Here is a 13,657-nt window from a genome sequence, read left to right as displayed (position 1 = left end):
AGAGCTGATTTGCATATCGCCATTGTCTAACCCAGGGTGGTGTGGAGTGCAAAAAAACGATGGATTTGGGCCCAGATCTTTTGACTGGGGGAATGTGTGACATTGATCCACATTCGGTCCATCACTTGTTGTTTTTGCAATTGCCTCCCTAAGTGCGCTGGGGATGCCCAGACGTGGGTCCCAGGCACTCCACACCACTTGGAGTCAAGCTAGCCGGGCTGATGAGAGGTGTTACCTCGAAACCGGTCCGGTCCTCGGATGCTTGATTCCGTTCTGGGAAGGACATGGCTTTTGTAGTTCGGACTGGACTGTTCCCATGGGGCAACAGGGTCAGAGCTGATTTGCATATCGCCATTGTCTAACCCAGGGTGGTGTGGAGTGCAAAAAAACAATGGATTTGGGCCCAGATCTTTTGACTGGGGGAATGTGTGACATTGATCCACATTCGGTCCATCACTTGTTGTTTTTGCGATTGTGAGTGGAGGCAGAGGGGAAAACGTGTTTTTTGAGTCACCAGAGGAAGCGTGGGAGTGGCTGGATGGATGAGGAACCACTGGAAACCAAAGAGTCAAGACCCAATGAGAACTTTGAGGTGAGCCCGTCGGGGATTGCACCGCCTCCCCGACGCAGAGCAACCGCCGATGATGAAGCATGACACCCTTCTGGGTGTGTGAGGCAAATCCATCCAACAAAATGGATGCCCCAGGGTGTTACTCCTACTCCTTTGGTCACGCCAGTTTAAATCTTCCCTAGTTCTCCTTAGGAACAGTCCAGCAACTCCTCTTTGTTCCACAAGGGGAAACGATTAACATAGTCTCAGCTTACATACCACCAACATGGCATAATATCACACTACCAGACTTAGGTAAACTCCTATTGGAGCTTCCAACCGGCGAACTCTTAATAGGGGGAGATTTTAACATGACTATGTGTGATTCACTGGACCGGTCACCTCCAAGAACCATGGCATCCTCCCCCACTCACTTGACAGATTTCTGTACGGCAATGGGAATAATAGACATATGGCGCTCTCAAAACCCCACAACTCAGAACTTCACATTTCACACGGGAGCCTTTCTTAGATTAACCCTCTGTTCACTTTGGCACACCGACTGCAGAGATTCAGAGAGGTGCGGCACCTTGCGCGAGGAATATATGATCATTTCCCCATATGGGCCATATACAGTGTAGACAAGCATGAGCCTAGTAAGGGAATCCCACTCAATCCATGGAAATTAAAGGGCCCACATATTAGGAAGGGCCTGACAAAAGCCACGGACACCTTTCATGAAAATAAACGATCTATAAACTCCGCCCGAACACTCTGGGAAGCCTATAAAACTAATCAAGGGTGAAGTATTATCATTAACTGTTGGACACAAAAAACAAACTAGGCTGGAAGTCGAACAAATTGAACAAGACATCTTGATGCTAGAGGCCCTACTTAAAGTGGACTCCACACCTGACCTGAAACATGAACTGGCCCTTAAAAAGTAGGCACAAAGGGACCTGACCACAGATGCGGTAAGACTTAACCACTGTGCAGCCCAAAACCGCATACGTGATTCGGGAGGCAGGGAAACTGATAGTATGGCTTGTCAAGAGTGAAAAGGTGAGCAGATGAATCAACAAAATCGCAAAAGAGATGGGGAAGCCTTTTAATGACCCCCAAGAAATAGCAAATGCTTTCGCGGACTATTATGAACAGTTATATGCCCAAATGCGTACGGCACCTGAGGGCGATGCCCATGATCTCCTCAGAGATCTACAACTCCCCACACTCACTAGAGAAGATTGGGACCTTATGGAAGCGGACCCACCGAAGATGAAATTGCCCAGGCATTCTGAACGATTGCATCGGGTAAAGCGCTGAGGCCGTCAGGAATCCCACTTGAGTTATATAAGTCTACTACAGTGCTGGTCACACCCAATTTACTGGAGATGTACGTAGAGAGCCGGGAAGTGCGAGTACTTTCCAGAGATCAAAGACTGGCATCTATTGTAGTCATTTACAAAGAGGGCAGATCGCCGGAGAACTGTGCCTCGTATGAACCCATTTCCCTCCTTAATGCTGAATCAAAATAATGGTGAAGCTTCTAGCTCTGAGACTGTTATAAATTATTAATAAATTGGTCCATCTGGATCAATACAGCTTCATGCCAGGCAGGAATACAGCCCTGAATTTGAGACTTCTCCAAGGGGTTCTGGGTTGAGTCAAACTATCCAAGAAGAATCTGCTATCCTGTCACTCAACGTCTGCATAGCGTTTGACACAGTGGAAAGCCAATATCTTTTGATAGTACTGGAATGCATGGGATTTGGTCCAAAGTTCTTGTCCTGGATATGACTGTTGTATATCGAACCACTGGCTAGGGTAGTTGTTAACGCAAAAACCTCTAGTGAATTCCCACTCAGAAGGGAGAGTCGACAGGGCTGCCCCCTCTAACCCTTGTTGTTCTCCCTATTACTAGAACCTCTGGCGATCCGCAGACCCCTTAGTGCGGGGCCTGCGATGGGCAGAGGACTGGGAAGACAATATCGCTGTATGCTGATGATATGTTACTATAGGTGGCATCTCCCGTGCCTGCTTGAGTCGGATATGGTATATATTCACATCCTTTGGGAAATACTCAGGATACACTATTAATTGGTCTAAATCTATTTTATTCGTCATTAAGGGAGACGCTCCACGGCAACCTCAAGGTCCTGAAGTAAAAGTGACCAGAGATGGCTTCTGATATCTGGGGATCTGTGTCACCTCTGGCCTAATGACCTTTACCGACCATAATCTCCAAGGCCCCTGGATGCGCCTTAAGAATGATGTCTGCCATTGGAGGACACTGCCTCTATCCCTAGTGGGTAGAGTGGCGCTATTTAAAATGATTGCATTGCCCAGATGTTTATATGTATTACAAAATATGCCATTTCCAGTCCCCAATGTTTATTTTAGGGCAATTAAATCTAAATTGAGGACATTGCTTTGGTATGGGAAGGCTCCTCGGATAGCGCTCACAAAACGTACCCGTGACTGGTAGGAAGGCGGGATATCGCTGCCGGACATTCACAAATACTATCAAGCAGCACAGCTTGCCACGATCAACCAGTGGGTGCACTGTCCCCAAGGGGACCGAGCATATGCCAAAAACTCTCACTTCTTACAAGCGCACGGCTACAAACAAGCACTCTACACCCTGTCCAAACACATAATCCTCACGGGACCTACATCACTAACGGTCCAAGTATGGCATAGAACCCTCAAAGTACTAGGCTGGGAGGGGAAAGTTACACAATTCATGCCCCTGTGGGATTCCAATGAACTGGGCACTCTGAGACTCAAATCTGGGTTTGGTAAATGGGACATGATTGGCAACTTTAGGGTGGGGGATCTCTGGAAGAGGGTAGTGATAACATTTCTCGAGTTACAGCGGGAATACGGTCTAGCCAGATCGGAAACTTTTAGATGCCTCCAGGTTCGACATGCTATAATGACAACAATTCCCAGAGGCGAAGTCCTCCCTGAAGCATCCCCTCTGGTAGCTAGGCTACTCGACGACTGCATGATGCGCATAGCCATCTCACTAACATATGAGAAACTGATTAACAATCCTCCAGACACATTGCTCCGGCTCTGTCAGAGATGGGAGGCGGATATAGGGGACATAGATGAGGAAAACTAGGGTGACGCTCCGTCCTCACCCAGAGAAGTTGCGATCAGGTCATAATTTTGCCTAGTACAGCTCAAGATCTTACATTGGGCATGTATGTTGTGTAACACACTAGTAAAGATGTGGAGGAGACCTGATTCCGCCTGCTTGCGAAGGTGCGATGGAGATGGAACCTTCCACCATATACTATGGGACTGCCCAGAGATAAAGAAATATTGGACTTCCATTTTGTCCTGTATAAATAATGTAGTGGGAGGTGATATTCCCCTCACAGAGAGTAGATGTCTACTGAATGTGTGAGAATCCTCTGACATGGGTAGATGGAGAAAATATGGATCACACTGGGACTTATGGTGGCCAAGAGGAACATTGTGAGACTGTGAGGAGCGGTTTCGTCACCAAGGATTGGAAACGAGATTTGGACTGTTGTATGATGGCAGAAAAAGTAATCTATGAAGGCTGTGGATGTCCACGAAAGTGGGGTAAGATCTGGGCCAGTTGGAACCATTACAGAGGTGGCCTTTGTACTGAGCCGGGGGGGGGGGGGGGGGGGGGGGGGGGGGGGGGGAGAGGAGAGAGACCTGCAGTACTTGCCAAGAACGGGAGAGCAGATGGTGGAGGAGTAGGGGATGCAAATCTGTGATATGCCCAGTTGGTCAGTAATGGGAACCGAAATAAGAAAGCTGTATTCATCATGTGTATGTGTATGTGCATTTGCCTGGTACTGCTGAATATATTTTGCAACAGCTGTCATAATTCTTTCAATAAAAAACATATGACAAATAAAAAGAAATTCTCGATTTTCAATTTTTTAAAATTGTTTTAAAATAGATGTTATGGCCTTGCTTAAGGCCCTTTGCAAAACAGTTTAGAATTTAAAAAGTCTTTTTAGTAGGGTAGGCCAATAGAAAGCACTGTAAATTTTTTGTCACTTTTCTAAACGGTCCCACATCTCTTTAAACCATGACTGATGCACCAGGTGCTTCCCAAAAGCTCGACCTTGGGCTGTATAAGAACCTTAAGTTGGACAGTATGGAATCTCCCAATTGGATCTAGACGCACTTCAGCCCATCTGTAAACATTGCTTGCAGAAAATGCTAGAGCTATGGATAAGGATAAAACCCTTCATGCAGAAGAGGAGGCATAAAAAGAGCAAGCAGTGGATGAGGTTGACTCTGATTCCAACACTGCCCCCTCAGCAAGAAATAATCTGGGAGCACTCTTAGTAGTGTCTCAACAGTGATAGACGTTGCAGATCTTTAGAAATTAGCCAACAGAATAGCATCAGAGGCTAAACTCTTGGCTATAGAAAAAGAAAGAGCTGAGATGGGCCTATGACCCATCTCTGGTGGCAGCCACTCTATAAACAGAGAAGGGGAGGAAATCTTTGACCCTAAAATTCCCAAAGGGATTGTCCCCAAATATACAAATGTGATATCACCAAATGGTTTACTGCCTTTGAGAGAGCTTCTATCGGTAGAAGGATAAACAAGAAGCATTGGCACTCTCTTGTGGGAACAGCTCTCAGGTAAATGCAGGGTTAGACTACTGACCTTGAATAAGACAGATGCTGAGTCCTATGACCTCATGAAGGGTAGCCTGATGGAAGGTTTTGGACTCACCACTGAAGAATATAGAATCAAATTCAGGGAGACTTGAGAAAACTCAGAGTTAGTCCTGGGTCGATTTTGTGACTTTTCAGTTAAGACACTAGGTGGCTGGTTGAAAGGTAATAATGTGCATGTCTATGGTGGGCTTTACAATTTAATCATTAAAGAACATCTGTTGAGTAATTGTTATCAAGAGAAATTTCATACGTTCCTGGTAGACCTCGGTTTACACTTTTTTCATCAAGAATTGGGGGAAAAGGCAAACCCTTGGTTCAAAACATTAGTGACCAAAACTACCACTGGTGGGGTGTGAGCAAAAGAAAGCGACCAAAAAGAACCCCCCCCCCTCGACCCCCCCCTCCTCCCCACCAAGGAAAGGAATGTGACCAAAAAGATAAAAACATAAATTAATCTTCTAAAGCCCCTAAAAACCTGAACAGGAGGGTGAGCCCCGAACAATACACAGTCTACGTGGGGGGGAGGGGCGGGGGACCATGATAAGAACTGGGATCCCAGAAGCCATGGTGCTTTAATTGCACATGCAAAGGGCACCCCACTAAGGACGCTAGCTCTCCCAGCAAAGAGTCCCGCCCCTAGCGCACCTGGAGTGTCTGCAATGGTAAGTCTCCAGATGGTATCCCAGATGAGCCCTGATGATGTCATCGAGCCCACTGAGGATACTTTAGTCTCAGAGGGTGTTGTGGATGTAGCTGCCTTACTGTCTGGCCCACTAACATGGAAAAATACAGACAAGTGTCAGGATTCCTGTTACAGCTCACCTCTCTTGACTATCACAATGTACCAGCATGACTCATAGTATTCCTCCCAACACTTATCAATGAAAAAACATCTTGTACCCTGACTTTTAACCATATTACATGCTGTTGGTAATAGCTAGCAGCAGCTGGTCTTTCCCGCTTTGCTTGAAAAGGCATATGAAAGGGCAGGTTTCAATGCACCACTGAAACATCCAGAAAATCCTCCAGAATAAGCATCAAGCAACCGATATAGATGATCACAATGTGGACCTTCCGGAAGACAGCGCTCCTTAAATTGATCCCCTACACATGTTCCTTGCTGAAAGCAATTCTAATGCAACATTTGTGAACATTCTAAAACACCCTTTAGAAGACAGTTTCATCGAATTAATCATCTGCACCTGTTCCTTGCTATAAGTAAGTAGAACACTCCCTTTGTGAACACGCTCAAACACCTTTCTAGAAGACAGCCTCATCAAATGAATCATCTGCACCTGCTCCTTGATAAAAGCAATTGTACATACTGTTGGCAGGGCTCCGCCAGTGAGGGTTTGGGTGAAGCTACCCTGTCCCTGTAAACCAAGGAAAAGTTTTGGGAGGATTGGGGAGCTAGCGTCGCTGCCCCATTGGCATTATCTGGAATACAGGAAGGTGGCTTATGACAAACAGCCTCATATACATGGGATCAGAGCTGAAACAGTGAGGGATACAGGTGCAAGTGTTACCATGGTGACTAAAAGACTAGTATCCTCAGAACAATACCTGACTGGTGAGTCGCTCACAGTCCTCAATGCTGATAATCAGGCTAAGGTCCATCCCATAGCAATGGTATCCTTAGAATGGGGAGGGGTTACTGACCAATGAAGGTGGTGGTATCCACTGCAGTTCCTATTGAATGTCTCCTGGGTAATGATCTGGAGTCCTCAGTTGGGGTTACGGTCGAAAGAAAGACTCATGAAGCTATGCTGGGTATACCTAAATAGGTGTGTGTATAATCAAGAGCACAGTGCAAAACCCAGGTTGAAAAAGAGGAGCTGGAGCCTGAAATAATGGCCCAGCCCACCAATAGAAAAGGCAAGAAGTCTTGTAAACAAGCTTCTGAGCAGACACCAGACCAGGTCCCCTATCTTCAGGGAGAAGACCTAGCGGCCCCAGAGGGAACGGAGCCCCCGGAGCTTGGGCCTTACAGCCCAAATTTCTCGGGCCCCGGAAGACCCTCTAGGGAAGACATGTGCCATGAGAAGAGGACCTGCACTTATCTGGAAAACCTGAGAGACTGTTATTTCCTTTCGACTAAAATATGCCCCTGCCACTTATAGAGCGCAAATTTGTATCCCACATAGGGTACCTGTTAGGAGTACAATGTAATCGCTTGCAGTATGCACTCACATAATATTCTGTTTATTACAGAAATTATATGTTAGAGGAAATTTTAATCAAGCAACATGTTCTTATAAAATCAATGCAATTTGATGTGAAGCTTAATTAATGACTCAAAGAATTTGTGCTGAAACATAACAAATGTAACCTGCTTATATAGGCCTAATTAGGGATGTGGCACAGTGATATGTTAACTGTATTATAAATGCTTCTTGGGCTGATGATGTAGTTAAAATATACATATTAATTTAGTTAGAGAAAATATCCTGATTGGACACTAATGGTCGTAGGCCTGAATCTGCAGTACATTTTAAAATGTTATAGTTTCTGAAACTCTTGTGAGTTTTGTAGAATGTTATTTGTTCCCATGCTTGCATTTTAGGTGGACAAGGTTTATTAGTGAAGAATAGGGGTATTGTTCCATTAGATAAGTTGCGGAATGATGGAGTTAAAGTTAGCTTGGCCTAGCGAAAAGATACAGTGGAGGGAGGTGGTTTCACACAGGAGAAGGAGTGGAGACCAAGGACGAACTGTTGCAGAGGGGCATACATGGAGAATGCTGAGAAAGGAATCAACATCATGGACAAGTTCTGTGGCTGAGCCTACTGTAGCATACGTGTGAGGACAGCATTATGGGACTTTTTCTGAATGCTACTGAGTATATATTGCATTGTAGAGAGGATATACACTCCTTTCAAGGTTGCCATCAGCGTTTGTGGCTTTAAACCGCGGACCCATTTTATGGTGGAGTCACTACTTAGAAAGGCTCTACCCACTGACACCTTTTCTATTTTGACTCTTGTGCCTAAATGCTAATTTAGGGATGCCACCTCTAGAGTTAGAGTAGAGATAGATAGAATTAAGGGGCAGATGTATGAAAGGGTTTTTCCCATTCTGTCTCTATGGGAAAATGTATTTATGCAAAAGGCCCTAAATACTTCATACCTACGAAGTGCCGATGAAGTGTTTTCTGATTTCCTGCATAGTAGTCATAGAACTCATTGCTCTTTTCATGTTGAACTGAACAAATATCTTCAGAAGATGTGGATTCCTTTTGTTTCCGCTGAAGTTTTTCTAACCTCATGTTAAGATTTGTGTATGTCCAACTATTTTTGAATCTGTAATAAATTTGACAAAACTTCATTTGGTTGTCAATTTGAGTTATTGCGCAGCCATTATTGAGTTACTGTTATCCTCTCCGTCCTCAGGATCAGCTTGTGGTACAAGTAGGCCACCTCCAGATCTATCCAAGCCCAGAATGCTGTAATAGCCGTGGGCTAGAGAAGGATCAGGTGAGGGCAAAAATAATAAACAGGGAGGATAGGATGGGGACAGCAGGGAGGGAGAGCTGTATATAGAACGCTGACTGCCTGAACTCAGAAGATGCCTCTCTTTACTGAGATTACGTACATCAGCCTGTTCTTGCCTTCCCCCTACTCTTGCTCTTCAGAGCCCTGAAGAAACGGTTATCCAAGTCTACGGATATGTAGAAGGTCAGCAGTTATACAGTTACTCTCCAAAAGCAAATGTAAGGGTTACGTCACCCACAAACACTGGAGACAAAGGTTACCTGTATGCTCTTGAAGTTCGAGGAGGTAATCTCTGTGTTCCCGCAAAAGGAATATGATATTGAAGACCCTCTGCAATAGCCGGTGCAAGAAGGCTGTCCAACAGAGGGTCTGATAACTAAAGGTAAACAACAGTTTCCTCCGCAATAGCCGGGGAAAGAAGGCTCGCCAACGGAGGAAACGGGAAGAAGCCAAAACAAAGCGTTTACTCCGCAAGAGCCCGTGTCAAGGCTCGCCAACGGAGGAAACGGGAAGAAGCCAAAACAAAGTGTGTACTCCGCAAGAGCCCGCGACAAGGCTCGCCAACGGAGGAACAGAACGGAAGAAACAATACCAACGAATCAGCAACTGTCCTCCGCAATAGCCGAAGACAAGGCTCTCCAACGGAGGACAGAACGGACTAGCAGCGTCGGAATTGAACGCACCAACCTGCTAATGACACCACCACAGCACAGAACACGCTTCTCTGCAAAGTCGCCAGGAACACAATGAACACACGAACCGGAATATCCGACACCGGCTCCCGGAAGCAGCATCTATTTATGCTCCGCCTTTCGTCCGCTAAGCCTTCTGGGAACTGTAGTTTTTTCCCCTCGATATTCACTGGTTCCTTGAGGCGCGTTGACATCTGACAGTACATCCCCCCTCACCTAGAGCGCCGAAGGGGACCAGGACGCTCAGGGAAACGGCGATGATACGCAGCCACCAGACGTGGTGCATGAATGCCCGATGCAGGCTCCCACGAGTTTTCCTCGGGACCGTAGCCTTTCCACGCTACCAGATATCGAAGGCCACGACCCCGCCACCTGGAGTCCAGAATCCCCTCCACCTCGTATTCCAGACCATCAGAAACCAGCAAGGGAGGTGGGAGGCGCCGCACCACAGCAGCGGCCGGCTTGAGTAGGGATACATGAAATACCGGATGAATACGGATATGTCTTGGCAACAGCAACTTCACTGCCACTGGATTGACGCACTGCACCACACGAAAGGGACCAATGTACCGAGGGTTAAACACACTGTAGTGCCTGAATCGGATGTTCCTGGTAGACAGCCACACCCAATCCCCCACGCTATACACAGGACCGGGACGACGTCTTTTGTCAGCCGTGATCTTATAGGCCACCTTGGAGGACCTCAGTGAGGTTTGCGCCTGCACCAGTATTCTCTTGAGTTGAGACACCCTTCTGGCCGCCTCGGGCACGGTCTCCTCTCTATACGGCTGTACAAAAGGGAGAAATCGGGGATGATGCCCGTACGTGCAATAAAATGGCGACACTCTCGTAGCAGAATGAGTAGCATTGTTATATGCCACCTCCGCAAGCCAAAGATGCTCCACCCAATCCTTCTTCTCCTGGGAAACATAGCAGCGCAGGAATTGCTTCAATGTTTGATTGAGTCTTTCCGTCTGTCCATCGGTCTGGGGATGGAAGCTCGTGGACAACGCTGTCTTGATGTGGAGAGAGGAGCACCATGCCTTCCAAAACTGGGCCGTGAACTGAGAACCTCTATCCGACACTATGACTGAAGGTAAACCGTGCAGACGAACAATATGTCTCATAAGAAGCTGTGCCACTTGACCTGCTGTCGGTATCTGTGGACAAGCGATGAAATGCCCCATCTTTGTTAGGTAATCAATGACCACTAACACTGTGGTACAACCCTGATCTCTTGGAAGACCGACCACAAAATCCAAAAAAATACGCTCCCATGGAGTAGAAGGGGTAGGCATGGGCTGCAATAGACCTGCAGGCCGCCGATGATCAGACTTAGCGCGAGCACAAACGTCACATTCCGTCACCCATTTCCGTACATCCCCCTTGATCGTAGGCCACCAACATCTACGCTGAATCAGATCCATAGTCTTCCCCACTCCAACATGTCCAGCACTGGGTGACGCATGACACCACTCATACATTTGTTTACGCAAGGCTTCAGTGGGTACCAACATCTGTCCTTGTTTGATTGGAAAGCCATGTTGTAATTGCCATTCAGGATGTAACAGCAACCATCTCTTCCACTGATTCGTTCTGATTCCATATCGTATTCCCTGCAGAAAGGCATCAGGTTGTATGCCACAAACCACCTTGACAGGGTCCACTATTGATGTTTCTGCTCTGGCCTCCGAGACCCTAGTAGATGATTGGCGAGACAAGGCATCCGCCTTACGATTGTCTGCCCCGGGTCTGAAGGTTATAATGAAATTATAACCCGAAAAGAAAAGCATCCACCTCAATTGTCTGGGGGTCAAATGTCTGGCTGCCGACATGAACTGTAGATTGCGGTGATCGGTATAAACCGTCACCACGTGCTTTGCCCCCATAAGGAAATGTCTCCATTCAGTGAACGCCTGCTTGATAGCTAAGAGCTCTTTCTCGGCTATGCAATAGTTACGTTCTGCCCCCGTAAGTTTATGTGACATGAATGCCACTGGATGCAACTGTCCGGTGGTGTCGTTTCTCTGTGAAAGGATGGCTCCTGTTGCTACCTCTGATGCGTCTGCCTCTACTATGAACGGGGCATCAGTGTTGGGGTGTGTCAATATCGGAGCAGTGACAAAGGCTTCTTTTAACGCAGCAAACGCCTCCTGAGCCCTCATATCCCACAGGAATCCTTGGTCTTTTTTCAACAGCCTAGTTATGGGGGCTACCACTTTCGAGAATTGGTGAATAAAACGTCTATAGAAATTGGCAAATCCGAGGAAGCATTGGACGTCCTTGATGTTTCGAGGACTTGGCCAATCTCTTACTGCTTGAACCTTCCTCTCCGCCATTTCCTGTCCCTGAGGGGTAAGCATAACCCCCAGAAACTCAACGGTAGTAACATGAAAGTCACACTTGGACAGTTTACAAAAAAGGAGATTATCCTGTAGTATCCTCAAGACCGACTTGACATGCTGTATATGCATGTCCTCGGATTCAGAATAGATGAGGATATCATCTATATATACGATGACGTGCCTGTCCAATATCTCTCGCAACACGTCGTTTAGAAAAAACTGGAATGCAGCAGGGGCATTGCAGAGCCCGAAGGGCATGACCAGGTATTCGAATAACCCATACCTGGTCTGGAATGCTGTCTTCCATTCATCCCCTGCCCGCATTCTCACCAGATGATAAGCACCCTTTAAATCTAACTTGGTGAACACCCTGGCTTTCTTTACTTGTTCCAGTAAAACGTGTATTAACGGCAACGGGTATCTGTTCTTGATTGTAACCGCGTTGAGGGCTCGAAAGTCTACACAGGCTCTCAGATCCCCATTAGCCTTAGGGATGAAAAACAAAGGGGATGCCGCTGGGGATCTTGAGGGACGTATGAAACCTAGTTCTAACAACTTGTCGAGATAGGTTCTCAAGTAGGCGTTCTCAGGCTCTGTTAGTGCATACAGCCGTCCCTTAGGAATCACCGCCCCTGGAACTAACTCGATTTGGCAATCATAAGGCCTATGTGGGGGCAATTCTTCAGCTCTTACTTCGTCAAACACCCCTGCAAAGTCCTGATATGCCCTTGGGAGTATTACTGCCTTTTCTGCGGCCGTGGCTATGAAACCCCCACCTGCCAAAGCAAACGAAGGACATTGTGCGTACTTAAAACAATGCTCTTCACAATATGCAGAATTCATGGTTATATCACCGGTTTCCCAATTGATGTCAGGGTTGTGTCTTTTCAGCCAGGGAATACCTAAAATCACCCCATACTGTGGTGCCTTTATAATGCTGAAAGACACTTGTTCTCTATGACCATCGAATCTCATTTCAGTTAAAGCCGTTTGATAACTAATGGGTCCTGTGTTTAATTTTCTCCCATCTACTGCAAACACATCAGTACCGTCTTCCTTGGGGATTAGTGGAATCCCTAACCGTTCGGCTTCTTTCGCATCCATGAAGAACCCCGTAGCCCCGGAATCTACCATGGCTTGTGTATGTACCTCAATCATACCTATCATTAAGACTATCTTGATAAATAAATGTTGTGCTCCTACCACCATACTCAACATGGAAGGGACAATACTCTGACTCCAAGGAACCCCTTCTACACCCCCGGAGCTCTTCAGTTTTCCGCCGGTTTCTCAGAGGCCGCTGACACCCCCCTATTTAAGCGAAACTTGGAAAATTTGGGTTTGACAGGACATTCCCTAACATAATGTCCTTTTTTGCCACAATAAAGACAAAGGCCCATCTTGCGCCTTTGTTCTTTTTCGGTGGAGGTCAAAGCAGCGCGAACTGCTCCTATATCCATAGGCTCAGCTACATGTGAGACCGAACTATCCGGGGTCTTTACTGTCACGGAAGAGGGAACGGGACGGTTTTTTGCTCCACCACCCCCTTTACGATTCTTCATTCTATGGTCTAGCCTTAATACTAAATTAATCAGGTCTTCGCATGTCACTGGTTGAGGGTCGATTTGAGCGATTATGTCCTGCATCTCATCGGTTAGCCCCTGATGAAAGATTGACGCTTGTTTGGCTTCAGGCCACTTAGTTTCAGCCACTAAGCGTCTAAAGGTATTCAAGTAGGTTACCAGGTCCTGATTCCCTTGACGCAGGCCTAATAGTTCTTTATCTGCCGTGTAGGTATCAGCTCTCCTATCGAAAACCTTTGTGAATTCTGTTTGGAAGGCGTCCCAATCATGTAACATTGGGTCGTTTTTTCGCACCAGGGGAACCGCCCATTGAG

This window comes from Lissotriton vulgaris, chromosome 6 (genome assembly GCF_964263255.1).
Source record: "Lissotriton vulgaris chromosome 6, aLisVul1.2, whole genome shotgun sequence".
Taxonomy (NCBI): domain Eukaryota; kingdom Metazoa; phylum Chordata; class Amphibia; order Caudata; family Salamandridae; genus Lissotriton; species Lissotriton vulgaris.
This window is presented reverse-complemented; position numbering follows the sequence as displayed.